The sequence below is a fragment of the Acomys minous genome (genome assembly GCF_964271855.1).
Source record: "Acomys minous genome assembly, chromosome: 18".
Lineage (NCBI taxonomy): Eukaryota > Metazoa > Chordata > Mammalia > Rodentia > Muridae > Acomys > Acomys minous.
The window spans coordinates 44,891,623-44,913,876 of record NC_140501.1 but is presented as its reverse complement, the minus strand read 5'-3'; positions in this window follow the sequence as shown (position 1 = coordinate 44,913,876).

The following is a 22,254-nucleotide window of genomic DNA, read 5'->3' as shown; positions in this document are numbered from 1 at the left end:
ACTTTGCTCCTAGGATTGTTTTGATTTGGGTATGAAATATACTACCAAAAGGCAGTCCATGAGGACCTGAGTCCGTAGCTTGCAGTTTTAGGTTGGGGGATTCTGGGAGCTTACGGAGATAGGGCCTACCTGGAAGAACAGGGCCACTGATAATGACCTCTTCAGGATTCATGTCCCTGGCCCCTTCTTACAGTTCTCTCTCTCTCTGCTTCTTGTCCATCATGAACAGTTTCTTTCACCATATATATAATCTTGCCACCACGATGCTCTACCCAAGTGCGTGGTCCCAAACCACCGTGGACAGAAGCCTGTAAAAACCAGAGCCCAAATAAACCAAGAAGACCAGTAGAATCATTAGGGCAAGAGTTTAGCTCTGTCCTAAGCACCCTTCAGAGGTCCAGACATGGTGCCAGTCACGCGTGCCCAGGATGCGTGCACACACTTGCCCATTACACGTTCCCCAGGATGGGTGCACACTTGTCCATCGTTTATTCAGGAGACACTGACAGGGCAGCTCACACTGTGGGTCAGTGATGAATCTTCTTCCTCCAGAAGCTCTCAGAGTGTCAAGAGCCCGCAGCGAAGCAGACACAGACACTGAGCGTGACAAGAACCGGCAACTACAAGCAGAACAGACACGACTAGTGGTCACCTGAGCAGCAAGGCTGTCCTAGGAATAGAAGGAAGCAGAAGGGCTTCGGGGTGTCTGGTACCTTCCTGGAGGACAAGTAGCGATTTTGCTCTCTAGAGAGCTTGTCAATACTCATAGCTGTAAAATGTGCTGCCTTTGGGGTAGCTGGGGATGAGATCAACAGTGAGAATAAACTTTGGTGGAACACTTTTTATTTAACATCCTATGTAAATCCAAGACCGAAAGCTTAGGCTCCATGATGTAAGAAACACACACACACACACACACACACACACACACACACACACACACACACACAAACCACACACACAAACACACATACACACACAAACACACACACACACACACCACACACAAACACACACACACACACACAAAACAAGGATTCCCGGGGCTGGAGAGATGGGTCAGTGGTTAAGAGCACTGACTGCTCTTCCAGAGGACCCAGGTTTAATTCTCAGCACCCACATGACAGCTTACAACTGTCTTAGAGCTACAACTCTGAGTGTTTCTACTCTCACACAGACAAATATGCAGGCGAAACACCAATGCACATAAAATAAAAATAAATAAATCTTAAAAAAAAAACAACAGGGATTCCCCCCTTTTCCCAACAGAACCTTGTTGGCCTTTGATGTAGACGTGTTTAGCTGAGTAAAGAGGTTATAAAATATGTGTTGTGTTTTGTCTTTCTGTCTTTGTCACTCTGGCCAGCAATAAGGAAAGAATTGTGCACTGGAAAGTCGTGTGGGGACTGCTGTTCCATGGGACCTTCCTGAAGCTGAAATACTAAAACCTACACATTTAGAAGCAAACCGTGCCTACAGGATAAAAAAAAAAAAAAATCCCAGAGGGTGTGAACTGATTACATGACAAAGGCATATTTGGCCAACAAATCCAAGTTTTGTTCTACATGGATGCCAAACATCTGGATATTTGGAGGCAATTGTGTGGCGTTCTGCGGGCCACAGAGCAGCACTTTATACTGCTCTAGGCAGAGAGCGGCTGTGTCTGATCTCACCACTTCAAAGACCTAGTCCTCAGAACATCGACCAAGTGTGGCTTGCTTGGAGGTCAAGTGGCAATGTTGATGAGAACTGAATTGCTCCTTGGGATTCAAGGCTAAAGAATAGGCGTGGAACAGGTTTATGAGGGAGACCAAATCTCTTCAATGGCTGGAAAAGTGCTGGAAAAAGACAGGAAGTAGCATGGAAGCCAGGGTGAGAATGGTGCCTCCTCATGGCCCACACAAGCCACTCTGGGAAAGAGGTTGCACCAAGAGGCAACCATTGACCGTGGTTTTCATTATTCACTCAGCTCAGAGAGCAGAAGCAGCAGTTGAAGGACCTGGCTAGGGACAGAGATGTACCTCAGGAGGTCAAATGTTCACCTAGCATCTGCCAAACCACAAGTTCAATCATTAGCGTTTCAAAAATGGGCATGCTGCCACTGGCCTGTAATCCTAGCCCCAGATGGTGGAGGACAGTAGAAAGATTTGAAATTCAAGCCACACAGTGAATTCAGAGCCAGCCTAGGATACATGACAGGGTTTCAGTAAGTAGCTGTGCCTAGCCTAGAACTCACAATGTGCAACAGGCTGGCCTCAAACTCATAGAGATCTGCCTGCCTCTGTCTCCCAGGTGCTGGGATTATAGGCATTGCCACCACAGCTGACTTGTTTTCCTTTGTTTTGTTTTGTTTTAGCTTGGTTTGTATATGTGTACAGATATACAACGGGGAACATGTGTAGAGTCCAAAAGACAATTTCTTAATTCCCTCCCCCCACCTCCCTCCCTCCCTTCCTCCCTATATCTCCCTCCCTCCCTCCCTCCCTTCTCCGACAGGGTCTCTCAATGATCTTAGAACTCACAGAGAAAGCTAGGCTGGCTAACATTCAGATGCCAGAAATCCATTTTGTTTCGGCTTCCCCAGCACTGGAGTTACAAAAGCGCATCACTGCTCCCAGCTTTTTATATAGGTCCTGGGGCCAAACTTGGGTCCTTGCACTCGCATGGCACATGCATTGCCATCCGAACTATGTTCCTGGCTGTCCATCCAAAGTTCCTGTGAGATGCTGACAAAGCATAACATAGCTCCTGGAAAGAAACAAATTGGATTCTTAGAGGAGTCATTTCTTTGTATGCAGGCTGAAGAGCCTGAGCTTTGCATTGGCACAGAATCCAACCCATTGTTTAACAAAACCCAACACAAACAACCAGCAGCTTGTTCAGGATGCCCTGCGCTTTGAAGTGTCAGGGTTTCAACTTCTGCTCTCAGTGATCTGGCTCCAGTGCCAGAGAAGGGACCACGGCATCTTAATGGCAAGTTGAGGAAAGAGCTCACTGACAACACTTATCAGCAACTGCGCCATTAACCCGAATGAGTTGTAATTGCTGGCAGAACAAATACAGTCATTCTTTGGGGTGGGCTATCAGTGTCTCTCACTTTGCAAGCGTAACAGGGTTCTTCCTGGTAAACTCTACCCTTTACACGCTGAGTCGTTTGGAAACTGAGCCACACATTTTCCTTAGCAAATGGAAATCTCTCTTTTTCAGAGGTTAAAAACCTCTGTAAACACTAGAAACTAATTCTCTCTCCCTCTGTTGTATAAAATGGTCCCCCTGGGGACACCACACACACACACACACACACACACACACACACCTACTCACCCCAGATAGAAAGCCTATGACAAACCAAAGTACAGATACTACCAATGAATTTTATTGGGGTTGCTTAGGAATATGGGTGAGTGTTACTTACAGGAGTAGAAATGACACAAGGACCCAAAGCCCACCCTAGCATGGATGACAAAGCTAGGAACCTGGAGTACACTGCACAGCCAGCAGGTAGCTCAACTGGCCGGAGAGTGTTTTTTACCAGGTGCCTGGGCTGGTCTAAACCTCTTATAGGCAGCTTGGCTCTACCTGCTTCCCTCAGGTGGCTGGTGTGGTTGGTGTCAGAGCTGAGTTGCTACAGTCTGAGGGTGACTTTCTGCAGTTTTGTTGCTTTCTCTAGATTGAAGAGGCTTAGTGAATCTGAGTGGTTTCAGGGACTTCCTGGAGCTATTTTGAGTTGTTTTCCTCTCTGCTTAAAGAGTTTCCCTGCAGGGGAATGTTAGCACCCCCTTTTCTGTCCTCTCTCCCTCCTCTCCTCCCCCCTCCCTTTCTCTTCTAGCCCCCCCTTTGCTGTAGACTGAACCCAGGGTTTTGTACATGCAGGCTAAGACTCTACCCCTGAGCTTCAGCCTAGCTGTCTTTTACCTTTTGAGACCAAGTCATATAAGTTTCCCAGGCTGGCCCTGCACTCTTTTCTCTAGTCCAGGCTGACTTTGAACTTGTGATTTTCCTGCCTCAGCCTCCCAAGGACATGGAATTACAGGTATGCACCATCAACCCTTGGCTTCGTGTAGTCTTGGCTTCTTGCGCACTCAGCACATCACACACCACCTGCTGTTACAGTCTGCTCCTTTGCCTGGGACACCAGGAACCTGACCTTTGTGGATGCTATACTGGTTCAGAGTTGAGGTCCACACCAAGAGTTAAAAAGATGGGGAGAATCAGGGGAGGTTATTTCTTACTACTCCTCCATCTTACATCCTCTCCTCAAATTTCAGGTTCTAAAGATATGGGCTCTTGAGCAGCTGTTAATAGCCCTGTAGAACCTTACATCTCTTACAGTTCCTTCTGCCTGCTCTCACCATTATAAGCAATTGACCAAATACCCGGCCCTTTCAGGCAATGGTTCTCAACCTGTGGGGCACAGTCTTGTGTGTGTTTGGGGGCAGGTAGAACAACCCTTTTGCCTAAGACCATTGGAAAACACAGATATTTACGTTATGATTCATAACGGTAACACAATTATAGTTATGAAGTAGCAATGAAAATACGGTGGGGGTCATCACACCATCAGGAACTGTATTAAAGGACCATGGTATTAGGAAGGCTGAGAATGGCTGCTTTACCCAGTTCCTATAGCCGCTGCACTCTGAACTAGATCATCTCATCCGTCCTCACTTCATAGATGGGAAAACGGAGGAGCAGAGAGTGTGAGTGCCCGGCAATGAGCTCAAGGGAACCAGAGCTGGATTTCAACCCCAACCTCACATGATACGGTACTCTTTTCCTCTAAGAAGCCTCGCTTCGGGGAGCGGGATGATGGCTCCTCTTCATGCTTAGAGAGGCCACTTGCTGCCGCTGAGCCTTTCAGTTGGCGACTTAGGCTTGACAAGCAGAAGGGCCGATGATACACACCGCACAACTTTCCTACAGGCTGGGAACGCATGGCAGCCCCTTAATCTCCTTGTCTAGGTCCACAGGCATCCAGAGGGGCGCAAGCTTTAATCTCTTCCTTAATACTCAGAAGATGATCTTGTAGGAAGACTATAGTTTTCCTCTAAGGGGAAAAAATATCTGTGATAACAATGCTGTTAATATCTCTCTCTTTGTTGTTCTGTTGAAGACATTTGTTTCACTGAGACTATGAGGTCACTAATAACTATTTATTTTAAAATATGACTCAGTGCCTTTATTGCCACAAAATTACGATCTTAAACGATAAACTTTATATCCTGCATACTCACCACAATAGAGAAAAAAAATTAAAAACCAAAACCAAAACCATCAGTGTTGGGTCAGCTGGACAGCTCCCCGCTGAGACTACACAATCAGATTTTGATCCTGGGCCCCACAGGGTGGATAGAGAGAACGGACTCGTACAAGTTACTTTCTTACATGCCACCCACATGTCTTGGCACACATGATTGCCGCCTACCCCCGCACTAAGTAAATAAATATAAAAATTTTTAATTAAAATCGAAGAGCATGACTCTTCCCTTTGGCTGGATGACGGTGAAGGCTAGCAGGTTTGCTGTGCAGTATTTGCTTTTGAAAACACGTATGTTTCCAGGATTCTTTATCAGCTGGAGGAAACAGGCACCGTCACTTGCAGGAAGAAATCATGGACTGTGGGTCAGAGCAGTTCCTTGCATTCAGCCGTAATGACTTCTTTTCTGTTACCAGAGGAAACTCAGCGACGTGGTGACTTCTGAAATGTTGTGCATAGGAAGGAAAAGCCAAAGAGACCTTGGTGGCCCAGGCCGGAAACATGACCCTTTGAGCTGCCCTAGGACAATGAAGTTGGTGAAGGCCTTTCCCCTCCAAAGCTAGGGAACCCAGAGCTCAGCAGTTTGGAGCCCCTGCCAGCTGTGAATGGAATACAAAAGCCTTCCATTCTGATGCAAACACCCTGCATTTTCTTACCCTGGTGGGTGCTGGGTTCCTTCCCAGACCTTTCAAAGGCTCTAGGGTGGGGCTCTGGGTGTGGAAACCATCTCATCCTCTTTGGGGGATTGGTAAAGGATGTGGGAACTCTCTCTCAGAAAAGCCCACAGCCTCTGTCTCAGAGCCGCGTGTGAGTTCAATGCACAACTCCTCGAAGCCTTTGGCTTGTTGGGTAACCTAGGAGCTTGGGATCAGACGCTCTGCGTGGTGTCCAGAGATAAAGCAGGCGGCGAAGGGGCTGGGTAAAGGCGGCTTTCGAGATTGCTGTCAGGGCTGTCAGCTGAGCTTGGCTTTAGTCCATGGTCAGTGTCCAGAAGACAAAGCCAGCACTTCCCCTTCCCCCACTTTCTCCCTGGGCACAACACCTATTTATGTAAACAGGATGAGAACACTTCATCCACTAGGACCCTCTTACTCTATGGACTTAGGAGCTGTTGCTTCCCCCACTAACCAATCGAGATCCGTTTCCCATCCTCTTTGGCCTGTTGGTCCCTGAGTTCTGTCCCCGCAGACTTCAAGCTAAGGCATCCTTCCCTTCTCTCTTACAGGTGGATTAGACCAACTTTTATCCTGGGAGGAGTGGGGGTGTTTCGGCTGGGGTTTCTCCCCCACCTCCTTCCTTCTTGCCTCAGCAGTGTGGTTCTGGAAGTGGCTGAGAACATCCTTCAACACGAAGTTAGTCTATTGAACGCCTTTTCTGCCTGATGCCCACAGGGATTCATCTGATTCCCACCCACCTGAGGCCAGGGATGGGAACGGCTTTCTGCAGTGTCCTAGCCTACTCTCTAGACACTTGTTGGCTCTCTTAACCTCTTGTCCCTCCCACAGCATCTGCACCCTTGGAGCCTGTTAGAAATGTGGCGTACGAGGGTCCACCTCTGCCCTTCTGAACTAGTGTCTGTACTTGAACAAGGTTCGTTGGAGATACACAGGCACATCACTGAGTTCTCAGGCAAACTCTTAGGTCCCTGAGATGACTGGACAGAGCCGGGCTTTGAAACTGTTAAGACAGGAGAGTGGGAGAGCTTTGTGAAGCATCGTAGTGATTGTTTCCTGTACTCGCAGCTGATAAGAGCAGGGCACTTTGATTCGTGTCCCCTTTCAACACCCCTTCCTCTCAGATACCTCATGCTATCCTGTTTATTTTTTGTTTTCTTTCCTTTCTTACTTTCTCTTTCTTTCTTTCTTTTGGTTTTTTGAGACAGGATTTCTCTGTGTAGTCTGGCTGTCCTGGACTCTTTGTAGACCAGGCTGGCCTCGAACTCACAGCAATCCGCCTGCCTCTGCCTCCCGAGTGCTGGGATTAAGGGCGTGCACCACCACGCCTGGCTCCTGTCTGGTTTTCTTTACCCTTCCTAACTCTGAAGAGCTTGCAAGAGTCACTGAGCCCACAGTATATGTCGGTGCACAGGGCCATTTTCATTCCGCCAGGACCAAACATCATTTAAGTGTCTAATAAACACCAAATAAAGCTACACAGCAAGAACTGATAAGTTGTCCATGGAAAAGAAAAGAGTGGTGGTGGGGGGAATTCAACACTTAAGAGATTGTGTGGACGTGATGAGGTGATGCGTGGGTGGCTGAGCAGGGAGGAGAGCACAGGCTTTGACTGCCGTGGTTGGCATTGGGGATGATATTGACACGTGCCTGAGACAAAGTCAAAGGAGGAAGCAGCTTGGAGAGAAGTGTGGCGCCTCTGCCACCACGGTGCTGAGTCAAGGGCGAGGGGCTGCGGATTTAACTCATGCACACACACACGTACACACACATACAATACCACAGCGGGTCCTTCGTGCTAAGGGAGCAGCAGCCGTGGCAGTGGTTTATTATCCCCTCTCCAGAGTTCCAAAGAGCCTTCTTATAGGCAGCCAAACAGGAATCCTCCTCCCAGGTGAAATCCCTCAAGAGGTGATCACACACAGGAGGAAAAGTCTCAAGGATAGGAGGAGTGCGTTCTCAGAGCAGTAAACAAGACTAGCTAACCAAGATAAACACAGACGTGGAAGCTGCTAGAAACAGGACATGAAGCAGCAAGACAGGCAAGCAGCCCAGTCAGGCCTGGTTCCTGCAAGAAGAATTTGTGATGGTTTAGAAAATGTGTATGCATTCGTTACATGTACCAGCCTGGAGTTCAGGGAAGGCGAGACAGAGCCAGGCAGATCTCCGGGGCATGCTGGCCAGCCCCTCTAGCCAATCAGAGAGCTCCAGGCTCACTGAGAGACCTTGTCTCAAGAAATAGGGAGCAAGGGGATCAAGGGACACCAGAAGGTGACATGGTTGAATCTGTACCTGTACACACACATTCACACATATGAACGAGCATGTGCGTGCACACGCATGCGTATACACGCACATTCGTCACATCATGCACACATACTGTCCCTGCTCTAGTACAGTCTGGCTGTCCCACTTCTCAACTCTTGCCCATGCTGGACGTCATCGTCCAGCCATCACATGTGTGGTCTGTAGAGGAAATAGGAGGAGATAGTGGAGTGAGGACTAAAGTGGCTTCTAAGGCAGGCTCCACTACAGAGATCAGACCTGCGCAACCATCTCACTCTTCCTGGATCCCAAAGCGCCTCTTGGGGATTAGATGGGAGAGGAGCCTCTGCTGGTTTGTGCTGCTGGGGTGAACACAAAGGGGACCACAGTCATGAGAACCACGGTGTGTGCCCTGCCAGGATGAGAGGCTTCCCTCGGCTTTTCGTCTCTGCTTTCTTTTTCTGCTTTTGCTTGGTTGTTCCCTTTATTCTTGTGCTTATTCGCCTGGGACCCAAATTAGCTCTTGTGTAGAAAATCCAGACTGTAGCCTGTGAGGTCTTCCTGTTCGTCTGAAGAAAGAAAATCAGAGACCTCAGTCCTCAGGTCATGCACACACAGACTGGAAGCTCTGATAAGCGGACTCCAAATGCCGTGCAGTGAATGAAAACAGTTCCTTGTGATAAGCTCGAGGAAGGGGTTATGTGACCAGCATGTTGGGAGATGAAACATACCTAGGAGGCACATGCCTTTGAGTCTCTCTGCTTATGTGTTGGCAGGTGCACTCATGCCACAGTTCCTGTATTCAGCTCAAAAGGCGACAGAGGTCTCACCTCCCACCTTGTTTGAGAGAGAATCTCTTTGTTGTTTGCCTGTATCAGGCTATCTGGTCCCAACTTCCAGAGACTCTCCTGCCTCTACCTCCCATCTGGCCTTAGGAGTGCTGGGATTACAGACGTGTACTACTGCACATCTGAACTTTATGTGGGTACCTGAGACTTGAATTTAGGTCTTTACACTTTTTTTTTCTTCTTTTGTCTTTTTGGTTTTTTGAGACAGGTTTTCTCTGTGTAGCCTTGGCTGTCCTGGACTCACTTTGTAGCCCAGGCTGGCCCCGAACTCACAGCAATCTGCCTGCCTCTGCCTCCTGAGTGCTAGGATTAAAGGTGTGCACCACCACGCCCAGCCAATTCTTTACACTTATATAACTGCTTTGCACAGTAAACCAGTCTTCTCAATTTACTTTTTTTTCATAAAAAGATATCAATATACATTTCCCCTCTCTCTTTTCTTTTCTTCTTCTTCTTCTTCTTCTTCTTCTTCTTCTTCTTCTTCTTCTGTTTTGTTTTTGTTTTTTTGTTTTTTGAGACAGGGTTTATCTGTGTAGCCTTGGCTGTCCTGGAACTTACTCTGTAGACCAGGCTGGCCTCAAACTCAGAGATCCACCTGCTTCAGCCTTCTGAGCAGTGAGATTAAAAGTGTGTATCACCACCGCTGCCCGGCCCCTTCTCTTTTTCAATAAAGAAAAAAAACCCCTTAATTATCATTATCTACATGCTTTGTTCATTTTGTTGTTGTTTTTGTTTTTTGAATGAGGGTTTCTCTATGTTATCTTGGCTGTCCTAGATTCAAATTGTTGACCAGGCTGGCCTCGAACTCACAGAGGTCCACCCGCTTCTGCCTCCTGAGTGCTGGGACTAAAGGTGTACCTGGCTAAGTAGTTCTAATTTGGCGGTCAGGACAGAATAATGGGAGAGCTTCAAGGAGGTGACACTGGGGTTGGGACTCCCAGGACGAATAGGAGTGTGACCGGCAGTGGGAGGCTAGAAAGGCACTTTTCTGGTAAAGCAACCAAGAAAGGCAATGGTGCAGCACCGCAGTTCTCAACCTGTGGGTCTTGACCCCCGCTCCAGCCAAATATCATACACCCTGCATATCAGATATTTACATTACCATTCATAGTGATAGCAAAATGGCAGTTATGAAGTAATAATGAAATGATTTTATCATTGAGGGTCACCACAGCGCGACGAACTGCATTAAAGTGTGGCAGCATTAGGAAGGCTGAGAACCACTGATGTAGCCTATGTGAGTGCTTAGGAAAGGGCCTGGGAGGGAAAGAAAGGGGAGCTGGGACCGGATGCTGATTGTCTTGTGGCCAAACCAAGAGTTCAGATGTTACCTTAGAGGTAGTGATAGCCCTGAAGAGGGTTTTCATCACCAATTGCTGTTTTGATTGTCAAGAATACATCTAAAAGTGGGATGGTGAGATGGTTCAGTGGGTAAGGGTGCTTGCTGCCAAGCCTGTTGGACCTGAGTTCAATTCTCAGGGATCACATGGTGGGAGAAGAGGACCATTTCCTTCTAGTTGTCCTCTCTGCCTCGTGTGTACAATGGCACAGTCATGGTCACACATACATATGCAGAGTAAACAAATAATATATATACATATATATGAAATAATATGTATATGTATATGAAATAATATATATGTATATATATATATATATGAAAAAAATACCCAGAACCTCTGTCAATGAAAGAAGAGAATCATCACCTACTCTGATCCCCCAGGCCCTTCCCTTGTGAGTAGGCCACTTGTGCTCAATATCCTCAGTTCAGTCATGTCTCCATGAGCTTTTTGGAGCTAGTGGGACAGGGACCTCTCCTATCTATTTATTGATTTCCCAGGATGTGATAGAGACATTAGATTTTTTTCATGCCATGGTTAACTGAACCAAAAGGCATGCAACCAGATTTTACTATGTTCCCACATCCAACAGAAATTAGCAAAGAGAAGCAGCTTACCCTCCAAGGTAATGATCTGCTTCTGTCAGCACCATGCCCTTGAAGCACGCCTGTGTGCGTCATACAGCAGGGCTGCTTATACAGAGACAGGGCAGGAGAGACTCGACATGGGAGGAATGTTCAGAGTGCGCTGCAGCAGCCAAGGTGTTGGCTATATTGTTGTTGCATAGCCCTCGGCAAGAGGAAGGTCACACGCCAATGTGTGCAGTGCAGCCCGGCTCCAAACCATAACAATCTTCAAGTAAGCCAAGAAAAGTTTCATACACAAAGACTTGAAAGTTGGAAAAGAAAGCCTGGTGTGGTGGTGCACGCCTTTAATCCCAGCACTTGGGAGGCAGAGGCAGGTGGATCACTGTGAGTTTGAACCCAGCCTGGTCTATAGAGTGAGTTCCAAGGCAGCCAGGGCTACACAGAGAAACTTTGTTTTGAAAACAAAACAAACAAACAAAAAACCAAACAGAAGAAGAAGGAGGAGGAGGAGGAAGAAGAAGAGGAAGAGGAAGAAGAAGAAGAAGAAGAAGAAGAAGAAGAAGAAGAAGAAGAAGAAGAAGAAGAAGAAGAAGAGGGGAAAAAGTGGTATCAAAACATCTTCCCAAAGTCCCTAGAAAGTTCAAGAATTCAGAAAGGCAGAAAGGATTCTGTGAGTTACAAGGCTCAGACTCATATATGCAGGGTCTGAGCTATGGTACCTGTGTGATCTGGTTTTGTGAGATGCCTTCAGGGCTGAGACAGCACGGCTTTCTTATCCAGCTGCTCCTGGTCTCTGAGCCCCAGGCCTGGCCTCCGAGGAAGGGTCAGATCTGGCTCTAAACCTGAGTCCCAGGTGCTAGGAGAATTCCTGGATTCGGCGCCTGGCGAAGTTTCATTTGGCCTTTGACCTCAGCAGCTGGAACCTACTATTCTTTAGGCAGAAGATAAATCAGTGCAGTGGGGGTTTGCTGGGATGAGCAGCTTGGAACAACACAGCCATCTGAGGCTGGTTGCTCTGCCATTCATCAGAATAACCTGCACACCCGAGATGGACTTCTGCAGGACCGCGCTGTCAGCTTAATGAATTAGGAGACGCAAACATCATGTTTCCAGCCTGACGTAAGTTGCCTGAAACCCAGTCGTGCTATTTAGACCGTGTAATTTGCCATTACTATTTAAAGGTAAGGCTCTCGAAGTGGGGTACCTAGAAGGACCACAGACAATTGATGGGGGCTAGAGAGCATCAGAGTGGAATTTCTGTCTATTTTTCATTTCCTCTAAGTTTCTAGTTTTATTTCCACGCTTCAATATACAGTTAGGAAAATTATACTTGCTCACTGCCTGTGGCTAGATTAATATAAATGAAGGTTCTTAAGGACTTTTATTGACAGTTGTATGCATCCTTCAAAGTTCAGAGACTGGTGGATATTAGGATTATTGGGTGAAGATTGAATTAATTGGACCTTATTAGAGTCTGAGACCTAGCCACAAACAAATCACATAATATCTCTCTCTCTCTCTCTCTCTCTCTCTCTCTCTCTCTCTCTCTCTCTCTGTCTCTTGTACATTGTAGTCCAGGCTGGTAAGAAATTTACTATGTATCCCAGGGTGGGTCCCAACTTACAGCAACCCTCCCATCTCAACTTCCTGAGATCTTAAATAACATTTATGAGCACCAAGACTTATTATTTTTTTTAAATGAATACACCTTAACTATTAGTCATTACAGTTTAATTTCCCTGTCACGGACGGGTAAGCCTGTGCAGTCACTACTGCCAGATTCCTGGCTCCTAATCCTCATTTTCCAGTAATTGGGCAATTACCCCTCCAGCCATAGATCCAAGCCTGCCCTGGCCTGTAGCATCTACCCTGACTTCGTACTCCTATGTTCTCGGCTAAAGCCCTAGGTCGTCGTTATCCCTAGCCCAGCTTCAGGCTGCCTCCTTAACTGTGAGCACTAGTTTTGTGTTTTTACCATACTTATGTACTGACCCAGAGATGCGTTCTTACGCCATACCCTGGTAATTGAGTCCTATTTTATTTTCTGTTTTCAGAGAGGGATGGAGAGAGGAAAAGAGGGAGGTGTGGGCAAAGAAAGAGGGAAGGGAAGAGATGACGGCAGCGCAGGAGACGACAGAAGAAGGGAACGGAGGAGAGGGCAGGAGAGGAGCAGAGACAAGCCCACTCGTCTTCAAGGCTGCGCTCGGCATGGCGGCATAGCGTTGGCATCTGCCTGCTAAGCGCATGCGCTGGAGCCCCGGTCCACAGTGAGGCAGTGGTAAAATGGTGGGCCTGTAAAGAGGGGGTCCTGGTGGTTCCATCATCGGATACACATACACACATGCATGTAAAACACTCATACTGATAAAAATAAAAGGGAAAAAGCATGCTTTTTGTAGAATTCACTCATTTAACTTTTTTTTTTTTTTAAATAAAAAGAACATAAATGTGGCATACACCAGTCCCCTGACATGGGAAGCAAAATCTATGTGCTTGTGTTATGTGCCCAGACTGGAGTCCACAGTTGGCTCCAGGGCCCTGTGGTCACTGGGAAAACTGGATGCTTATAAGGACCGTGAGGTATTCCTTTGCGGCCAACCAGACTCCAGAGCCTTGGGGACGTGAAGACGGAAGGCCTCCCTCCGTAGCGACATGCCTTAGATGGAGCCTCAAAATTTGCCTCAGTAAATTACTTACCTCTCCTTTCTCAAAAGAGAAAGTAGCATTTTCCTCTTAACTATTTTGGTTTTTCTTATGTTTTTCTAGATTGAAAACAAATTTCCTGTAAGAAATACATGCGAGAACGAGCAGGAAGCACCCTGAAGATTTACAGTTGCTGGGCTGGAGAGATGGCTCAGTGGTTAAGAGCACTGACTCCTCTTCTAGAGGTCATGAGGTTCAATTCCCAGCAACTCATGGTGGCTCGCAACCATCTATAATGAGATCTGATGCCCTCTTCTGGCCTGCAGGTGTACAGGCAGGTAGAGCACTGTATACATAATAAATACATTTTTAAAATCTTAAAAAAAAAAAAAAAGGATTTACAGTTGCTGTATGTTAGAAGTCCTGGCCGCTTTAAAGCTCCTTCCTGAGGCTGAGGCCCTACTCATTAGATCTCATGGTTGACTAAGACAAACCAGGCTCCACTGTGGCTCAGGAGGACTCCGGTTTATGGAGACCCACTCCACCTCCTAATCAGGCCGATCAGCTAGGCCTCGGCTTCACCCATTACACAACCCAGGTAACTCCTGAGGTGTGTCCAGGAATTTCAGCATCCCACAGAGTTACCTCAGCAATGGACTTCCTCGTGTCTTACGTGGTTGCAATTCTCTACCTCGTGAGATGGGTGTTGAAGCAGAGTGCCACAGGGGCTGTAAAACAACCTTAATTCCCAGCTGTCCTAGCAGCTCGGGCGACACCTGCTGATGCCTTCCGATTGTTCAAAAAATAATTCACAGGAAGATTTCTTGGTTCCTCTCACCTGAGTGCATGAGGCTGAAAGCTCTTCACGGTGTCCAGCTTAAGTTCTCCTTTTGTAACTCTTGCTTTCTCTGGAAGCGTTCACCTGTCAGAAACCAGATTGTTGGGTGAACAGGGAGTATTTGGGGTTTCCCCTAAACTTGGTCCTCTAGTAAAATTCAGGTCAGAAAAAGATCACTTAAAAAGAATAATGCTTTATATTTTATTATTGACGATCTCACATTCTTCCCCTCTCTCTTTCTAGAACCAGGCTGCCTTAGTTTCTTGGCCTGTTGCTGTGATAACAAATATTCTGATAAACCAAGTGCAGTGGCACACGTCTGTTGTCCCAGCATGCCAGCTGGTCTACAGAATGAGTTCAGGAGGGCCAAGGCTACACAGAGAAATCCTGTCTCAAAAAAAAAAAAAGAAAAGAAAAAAAAGAAAAAAGAAAAAAGAAAAAAGAAAAGAAACCTGGGAGAGGAAGGGTTAATCTTACCTTCCAGTCCAAGGCAGATCAAGCAGAAGGAGCTGGATGCAGCTGAGGCCTGAGACACCCACCATCAGGGAGACAAATGTTTGAGGATGCTTTGCTCATTTTATGCAGCCCAAGCTCCTCCCCCAACCATAATTAAGATGGATCTTACCCAAAAGGGGTTTGATTTGGGGAAGAGAGGAAAGGAAGAGACAGTGTCATTGGGAGTGAGAGGGACTAAAATGAATTATATTACATGGGTAAAACTGTCAACAAATAAATTATATTTAAAAAAGTTTCTCTAGCCAAAAGCCAAAAGAGTCAGTTACAAGGAGAAAAAAAAAAAAAAGATTAAGAAGCCTTGCTATAGTCTTCAAAGGCTTTGTGTAAAATGTTCTGTTCTTTAAAAAACAAAAAACAAAAAAGATAGATTCCGTATCAACTAATAACACAGAAATCATTCACACACACACCCTCCTCCCCAGGCCTGCCTAGAGGCCTGTCTCCTAGGCATCCTAGATTTTGTCAAGCAGACAACCTTATCACATGGGGCTTGAACTCAGGGCTTTGTATATGATGAACAAATGTTCTACACCCAGATCCATAAGTTAAAAACCTTTGCGGTAGTGACAAACAGCCTTGGTACAGGAGAGACATTTGAGTAGGACCATGCTACCTACTCACGGTGAGTGTCATATATGTATATGTGTGTGTGTACATATGTGTGTGTGTGCATACACATATATGCATATCTCTACAGGATCCTTTTCTAGGATATGAGAATTTTTGTGAGTTTTCCATATTGGAGGGATTAAAAATAAAATCACTGAAAATAGTCATATGTAGTTTTTATGTGAATATACATTTCTAGTTCACTGCCAATGCTTAAAACTGAGCGTTCTAGCTCATATGGTCTGGGCTTTCTCTCCCTCCCTCCGTCCCCTCCTTTTCTCTTGAAAATCAATTTTTTTCTTTCTTTCTTCTTTTTATTTTTTTTTTTAATTTTGTTTTGTTATTTTGAGACAGGGTTTCTCTGTGTAGCCTTGGCTGTCCTGGACTCACTTTGTAGACCAGGCTGGCCTCGAACTCACAGTGATCTGCCTGCCTCTGCCTTCTGAGTGCTGGAATTAAAGGCGTGTGCCACCATGCCCAGCTAAAAATAATGTTTTTCATACAATATATTCTGATTATAGTTTTCCCTCTCCCAACTCCCCTCACATCCCCACCCACCCATATCCACACCTTTGTTTGTTCATTATAAAACAGGCCTCTAAAAAGAAAAAAATTACAAAAAAAAAAAAAAAACCCAAATAGGAGAAAACAAACAAGATCCAAAGAAAAAACACAAGAAACACATATAGACGCAGAGACACAAACATTCACACACGGCTCTAGAAGTCCCAAAAGACACGTCAACAACACCCATGCAGTGCGGCCACTCTTCCCCTACAAATACTGTAGCTAGATTACTGACTTCGTTTCTGAATTCTACTTCTGTGTCTATTTCATCATAGGATGTTTTGCCTGCACATATGTCTTTGTGTCATGCACATGCCTGGTGCCTGGGGAGGCCAGAAAGAAGGTGTCATGTGGGTGCTGGAACAGAACCCAGACCCTTCGGAAAAGCTGCCAGAGCGCCTAATGGCTGAGCCGTCTCACCCTCTGTATTTTCCTGTTTCATGATATTAGTACTCTCTGCTGTCTCATGTACTTACTAACCATTGTCCAAACATTTGGACATTCATTACATTTGCTTTTCCACTACTGAGTTTTAGATTTTATTAGGTTTGTTTTTATTCTACTTTTAATTACTATACAGGGTGACAGGCTTCCTTTTTTTTGTTTTTTTTCCCCCTCTCTTCTTTGCCTCCACCCGTTCTCTGCTTTTATACTTTATTTTCTTCTGCTGACTAATATACTACCTGTGTGCCAGTGTGAACTTTCTCTCAGGAAAGACTCAGAAAACACACTTTCCTCCATGTTGTTCTGAAAGAGAAAAAGGGAAAGGAAGGAAGCTGGAAGGCCTGTATGCTGAAGGGCAGATGGCATAATATATAAATACAGAAGCCACACAACAGATCTGGTAAAAAGAGGTTTATTTGAGGAGAGTTGGGGCTGAGTGAGTCATGAGGCCAGGGAGAGAAAGAGACGTGGAAAGAGAAATAGAGTGACAGTGGGAGAGCATAGGAGAGAGAGAGAGAGAGGGAGAAAGAGAGAGAGAGAGAGAGAGAGAGAGAGAGAGAGAGAGAGAGAGAGAGAGAGAGGAGGGGGAGAAACCAAGAGAACCAGGGAGAGAGAGGGGAGGGAGCAGGAGAGAGAAGTAAGAGAGCAAGCAGGATGGCTGCTGGGTCTTTTACATCAGGCCAGGCAGAGTCAGCAGGTATGACGTCAGAAGTTGCTAGGCAACCTAGAAGCAGGCTGGTGGGAGCATATAACAGCAGGGGGTTCCACCATAGGTAACACTGATAAATGTTTATGGCTAAGGAAAACAAGCTATTGGCTCTCCTCCTGCCTGGTGACCAGGGTGAGGATACTAAAGGGAATGCGCCAGCTGCTTTCAATAAAGGGTAAGGAATAATCGCACTGTTTTGTTAACATACATCATCTTTTCTAATCCTCCCTGGATAATACTGCCTCCCTGTTATATTGTTTTTCAAAACAGGAGACTGCAGTTAGGAATTGAACTAACTTGCCCCAGGACACACATTTCTAAAGGAGTGTGGCTTGGGCCTACATTCCTCTTAAATAGCACAGTTCGGGAGTGTTTTCCACCAGCCTGCTGCCTTCAGTGAGGATAAAGAGGAGCAGAGAGGGCAGAGAGAGCATCCAACACCTGAATGAGAATTTATCCAGGGTTGTCAGCCCCACGGTTATAGAGAGCAGACTAAATAGCGGAGGATTCACGAAGCTTGTTATATACCAGAAAAGAGGAGTGTGGAAACCGAACACTTGGTAGCCTCTGTTTCCACTCTTCCTTGGTAGACATCCCATCCTCCAGCCTGGATGCTCCTGGAGGCAGTACGTCCAGGTGAGAGCCACAGGTGGGGGAAAGGTCACCTCTCCCAGGATAAACATCACTCCTTCGGCCCCAGGCTGTTCTGTCCTAACGGCCAGAACCGAATCACACTGTTGCCTCACACGTTTGGACTAGGTGTACCATTAGCTGGCCTGAAGTAGTCAAGATTGGCTGTAGTGGCTAGGATGGTGGGGAGTGTGTGTGTGTGTGTGTGTGTGTGTGTGTGTGTGTGTGTGTGTGTGTGTGTGAGAGAGAGAGAGAGAGAGAGAGAGAGAGAGAGAGAGAGAGAGAGAGAGAGAGAGAGAATAGGATAAACTCAAATGAGCAAAAGCAGGTTAGCAGTCTCCCCGCAGTTGTAGCTTTTCTCAGCTTCCTCTGGTCTTTGAGCTCTCTGAGAACTCTCCAGACACCTCTCTTTCAGTTGTAGCAAACAGCTCCTGTCCTCAGAAATTCAAGCGGGGTACAGGAGTTTGCAATGGGTGATAGTTCCATATGGTTCAAGTTGTACATCTGTTTGTAAATTCAGCTTTCCGTCCTTAGCAGCCTGTGTGTAGTTATGAAAGTTATCTAAACCGCTTATAACATCTTATTAGTCAACCTTCATCAACTAACGTGTTAAAAGAAAGGCCTTTGACGTGTTGAGTTTGTACATTTTATGCCTTTAATGAGATTTGCCTTTTCCCCAAATTTGGGACCCCACAAGCAGGAGGCAAAAAGTCAGGTAGGTATCAAAACCATATACTGTAGAGGCATTCTAAGGAACTTCAGGAAAGAGAGATTTAACAGTGCAGGCAAAGACACTGGCTCCAAATTGGTGGAAAACCTTGCCTGTGGAAGAAGATGGCCAATTCTTTGTTTCTTTGTCTTGTTTTTCCAGATACGGTTTCTCTGTGTCGAGCTGGCTGTCCTAGAACTCACTCTGTACACCAAGCTGGCCTGGGACTCCAAGCTCTGGCTGCCTCTGCCTCCTGTCCTGGCCCAGCTGGATGGTGAAGTCTCACACTGAGAACTTGCTAGGGGAGTGTTGTCCCAATATCAGCGCGTGGGCTTGGTGTGTAGAGCAGTATAGCTCGATGTGCAACTGTCACACCGGCCGACCTGTGACCCATCTCCCTCCATATGCACAGACATCGAGGACACTTTAGAAACCTGCGTTGTGCTTTCACAATCTCGTGAAACCCACAGCTATCACTGGTAGACTGATTGGCCTAGCCGCTAGACTGATCGTTAGCGGCTTGACTCTAGCTGACCAAGGCATGGGCCAGTTTGGATGCTGTTCAGGTCAAAGGCAGTCCGAGCAGCACACTAGTCCTAGGTGACTGTCGCATCATACCCAATACAAATCACATTCACGTTTAAAGGGTACATTTGTTGGAACTGGATACTAATGACTTTTTGGAAATACAGCACAACTCAATTTTCTTTTAGACTCCATGGGCACCTGCATGCACGCATGCACTCATGAATACTCCCCCCCCGCTAAAATTTAATAAAAATTAATGTTCTTTTTAAAAAGAAAATGAATAATTAGTCATATGAAAAGTTAAGTATTAATATGCATTATAGTTATTGAGAGCATGCGTAGAAGCATTTGTTATAGATCACCCCTAACTGTTCGGCACTGTAAAGTTACAATACTGATTCTGGTTATTAATTGCTGAAACTTCAGTATACAGGTATGGTATCTATAATTCTTTTTTTTTAAAATGTTTTCCTTTTAAATATTTTCGTGGAGATGCAATTTTATCCAAGGTGAACCGTCTTAGGGTTATAGTATTGCTGTGATGAAACAGCATGACCACAGCAAGTTGGGGAGGAAAGGCTTTATTTGGTTTACACTTCTCCATGTTACTGTTCATCATCACAGGAAGTCAGGACAGGAGCTCAAACAGGGCAGGGACATGAAGGCAGGAGCTGACGCAGAGGCCATGGAGGGGCACACTAGCCTGCTCAGCCTGCTTTCTTATAGAACCCAGGACCGCCAGCCCAGAGATGGCATCACCCACAATGGGCTGGGCCTTCCCACATCAGACACTAATTAAGAAAATGCTCTACAGGCTTGCCTACAGCCCGATCTTATGGAGGATTTTTCTCATTGAGGTTCCTTCCTCTCAGCTAACTCTAGCTTGTGTAGAGTTGACATAAAACTTGCCAGCATTTGGGGCTGGAGAGATGGCTCAGAGGTTGAGAGCACTGGCTGCTCTTCCAAAGGTTCTGAGTTCAATTCCCAGCAACCACATGGTGGTTCACAACCATCTATTTGAGATCTGGTGCCCCTCTTCTGGTGGGTATACATGCAGACAAAACATTGTATATGTAATAAATAAATACGTCTTAAAAAAAAAAGCTGGGTGTGGTGGCCCATGCCTTTAATCCCAGCACTCAGGAAGGCAAAGGCAGGTAGATTACTGTGAGTTTGTGAGTTCAAGGCCAGCCTAGTCTACATAAAGACACCCTTTCTTGAAAAACCAACCAACAACCAACAACCAAAAACACTTGTCAGCACATGACTTTGCTTTATGTATTAGAAAAAGTGTGTGTGTGTTTCTGATATTTAGTGGATCTCCAAGTCCTACAACTTCTCTAAGTTCCTCCATGGCAGAGGCTACTGTCCTGAGACAAGGCAGCAACCAGTTGGCCAGCCACTTCCTAATGAGGCCACGCCCTCACATTTGTCCCACACATGTGAAGAAGACACAGGCAGCCCTCTGCTGAAAAGGAACTGTGACCCTGTACCTTACCTGGTATGATCCCAGCTCTCCAGAGGGCTGGCCTCAATCTCTGCCTCACTGCTCTATAGAAAAAGCTATCTTAGGACCCCGTCCTGAGACACGGCAGGCTCTGTCTCCACTCTCCTTGTATCAGTTGGGTGTGATCACCTTTTTGGTATGTTCTTTAAAAAGTCTGCTGGGATTTAGGCCTGATCTTAGAAAGGGAGGAGAGGTATAGTTCATTGCCCCCCACCCCCACCCCAAGTTCTCAAGCAGAATAGGGAGTTAGGTGTTATAAATTCCAGTAGAATCTCTTTCTCTCTCTCTTTTTTTTTTCTTTCCAGAGCTGAGGACCGAACTCAGGGCCTTGTGCTTGCTAGGCAAGCGCTCTACCACTGAGCTAAATCCCTAACCCCAGTAGAGTCTCTTATTCGAGGGAGGCTCTTTGAAAATGAACCCATGTTCCAGTCGTAAGTGGGTCTGGCAAACTCTCAAAGTCAATATAGCCTTGTGTGTTTTCCAACAATGGTGCTCTCAGCCAGTGGCCACCCACCTGCCTCTAGTCTAAAAGGAATGAGGCATACAATTCCATTTGGAAAATGGGCTTTGCCTTTTCTTTGTTTTCCATAATCTAACTCCTTTATCCACCTCACCGGGACCACGTTTCCCATACTTGTGTCTCTGGCTTCTGATAACCTGCATGAATGGGGTTTCCGGGTTTCAGATGCCAGCATATAAAACGTCTTACTCCTGTTGGCTCATTTGCTTCAATCTCAGTAAAACCTGTGGAAGTAGTGTGCAAGATGCTTGGATGGGGGCGGGGGAGGCTGTGTCCACACCAGAAGGTGAGAGATTCCTATTCAACAAACATGAAGAAGCCGGGTATGGTGGCGCACGCCTGTAATCCCAGCACTCGGGAGGCAGAGGCTGGTGGATCACTGTGAGTTCGAGGCCAGCCTGGTCTACAAAGTGAGTCCAGGACAGCCAAGGCTACACAGAGAGACCCTGTCTCGAAAAACCAAAAACAAACAAACAAACAAACAAAAAACCAAACAAACATGAAGAACCAGCAGGTGGCTCATGGGTTAGGATGGGTAGGTGTTAGAGTCTGAGCAAGTACTCCTGAAATTCCTATTTTTAAATGCTGAGGTGATGGGGGTGAGGCTTCTGGAAGGGGATTAACTCCTACGTGACCGGCGAGCCCTCAGGATTGGGATCTATCCCCCCCTTATAACAGATACTCCAGGATCAACACGATGGTTCAGTGGATAAAAGTGCCTGCTGCCAAGCCTGGTGACACGAGTTCAATCCTGAGCTCCACATGGTGGGGGAAGAGACCTGATTTTTGCAAGTTATCCTCTGACTGCCATGGCACAAGTGGCCACATATGTGTGAACACAAAATAAAGAAAGAAGTAATAAAAGCAAAGCAAAGCAAAGAAAGCAAGCCTGACAGCTTACTGGTCCCATCCACATGTGAAGACAATAAGAAAGCAGCTGGACATTAGGCTCCTGTCAGACAGTTCATAAGCCTCCCCAGGCCCCCTTCCCCCCCTGCATCTCTGATACTTCGGCACAGCACTGTGAATGGAATAAGAATGTGGGAGTTGCCGGGCGTGGTGG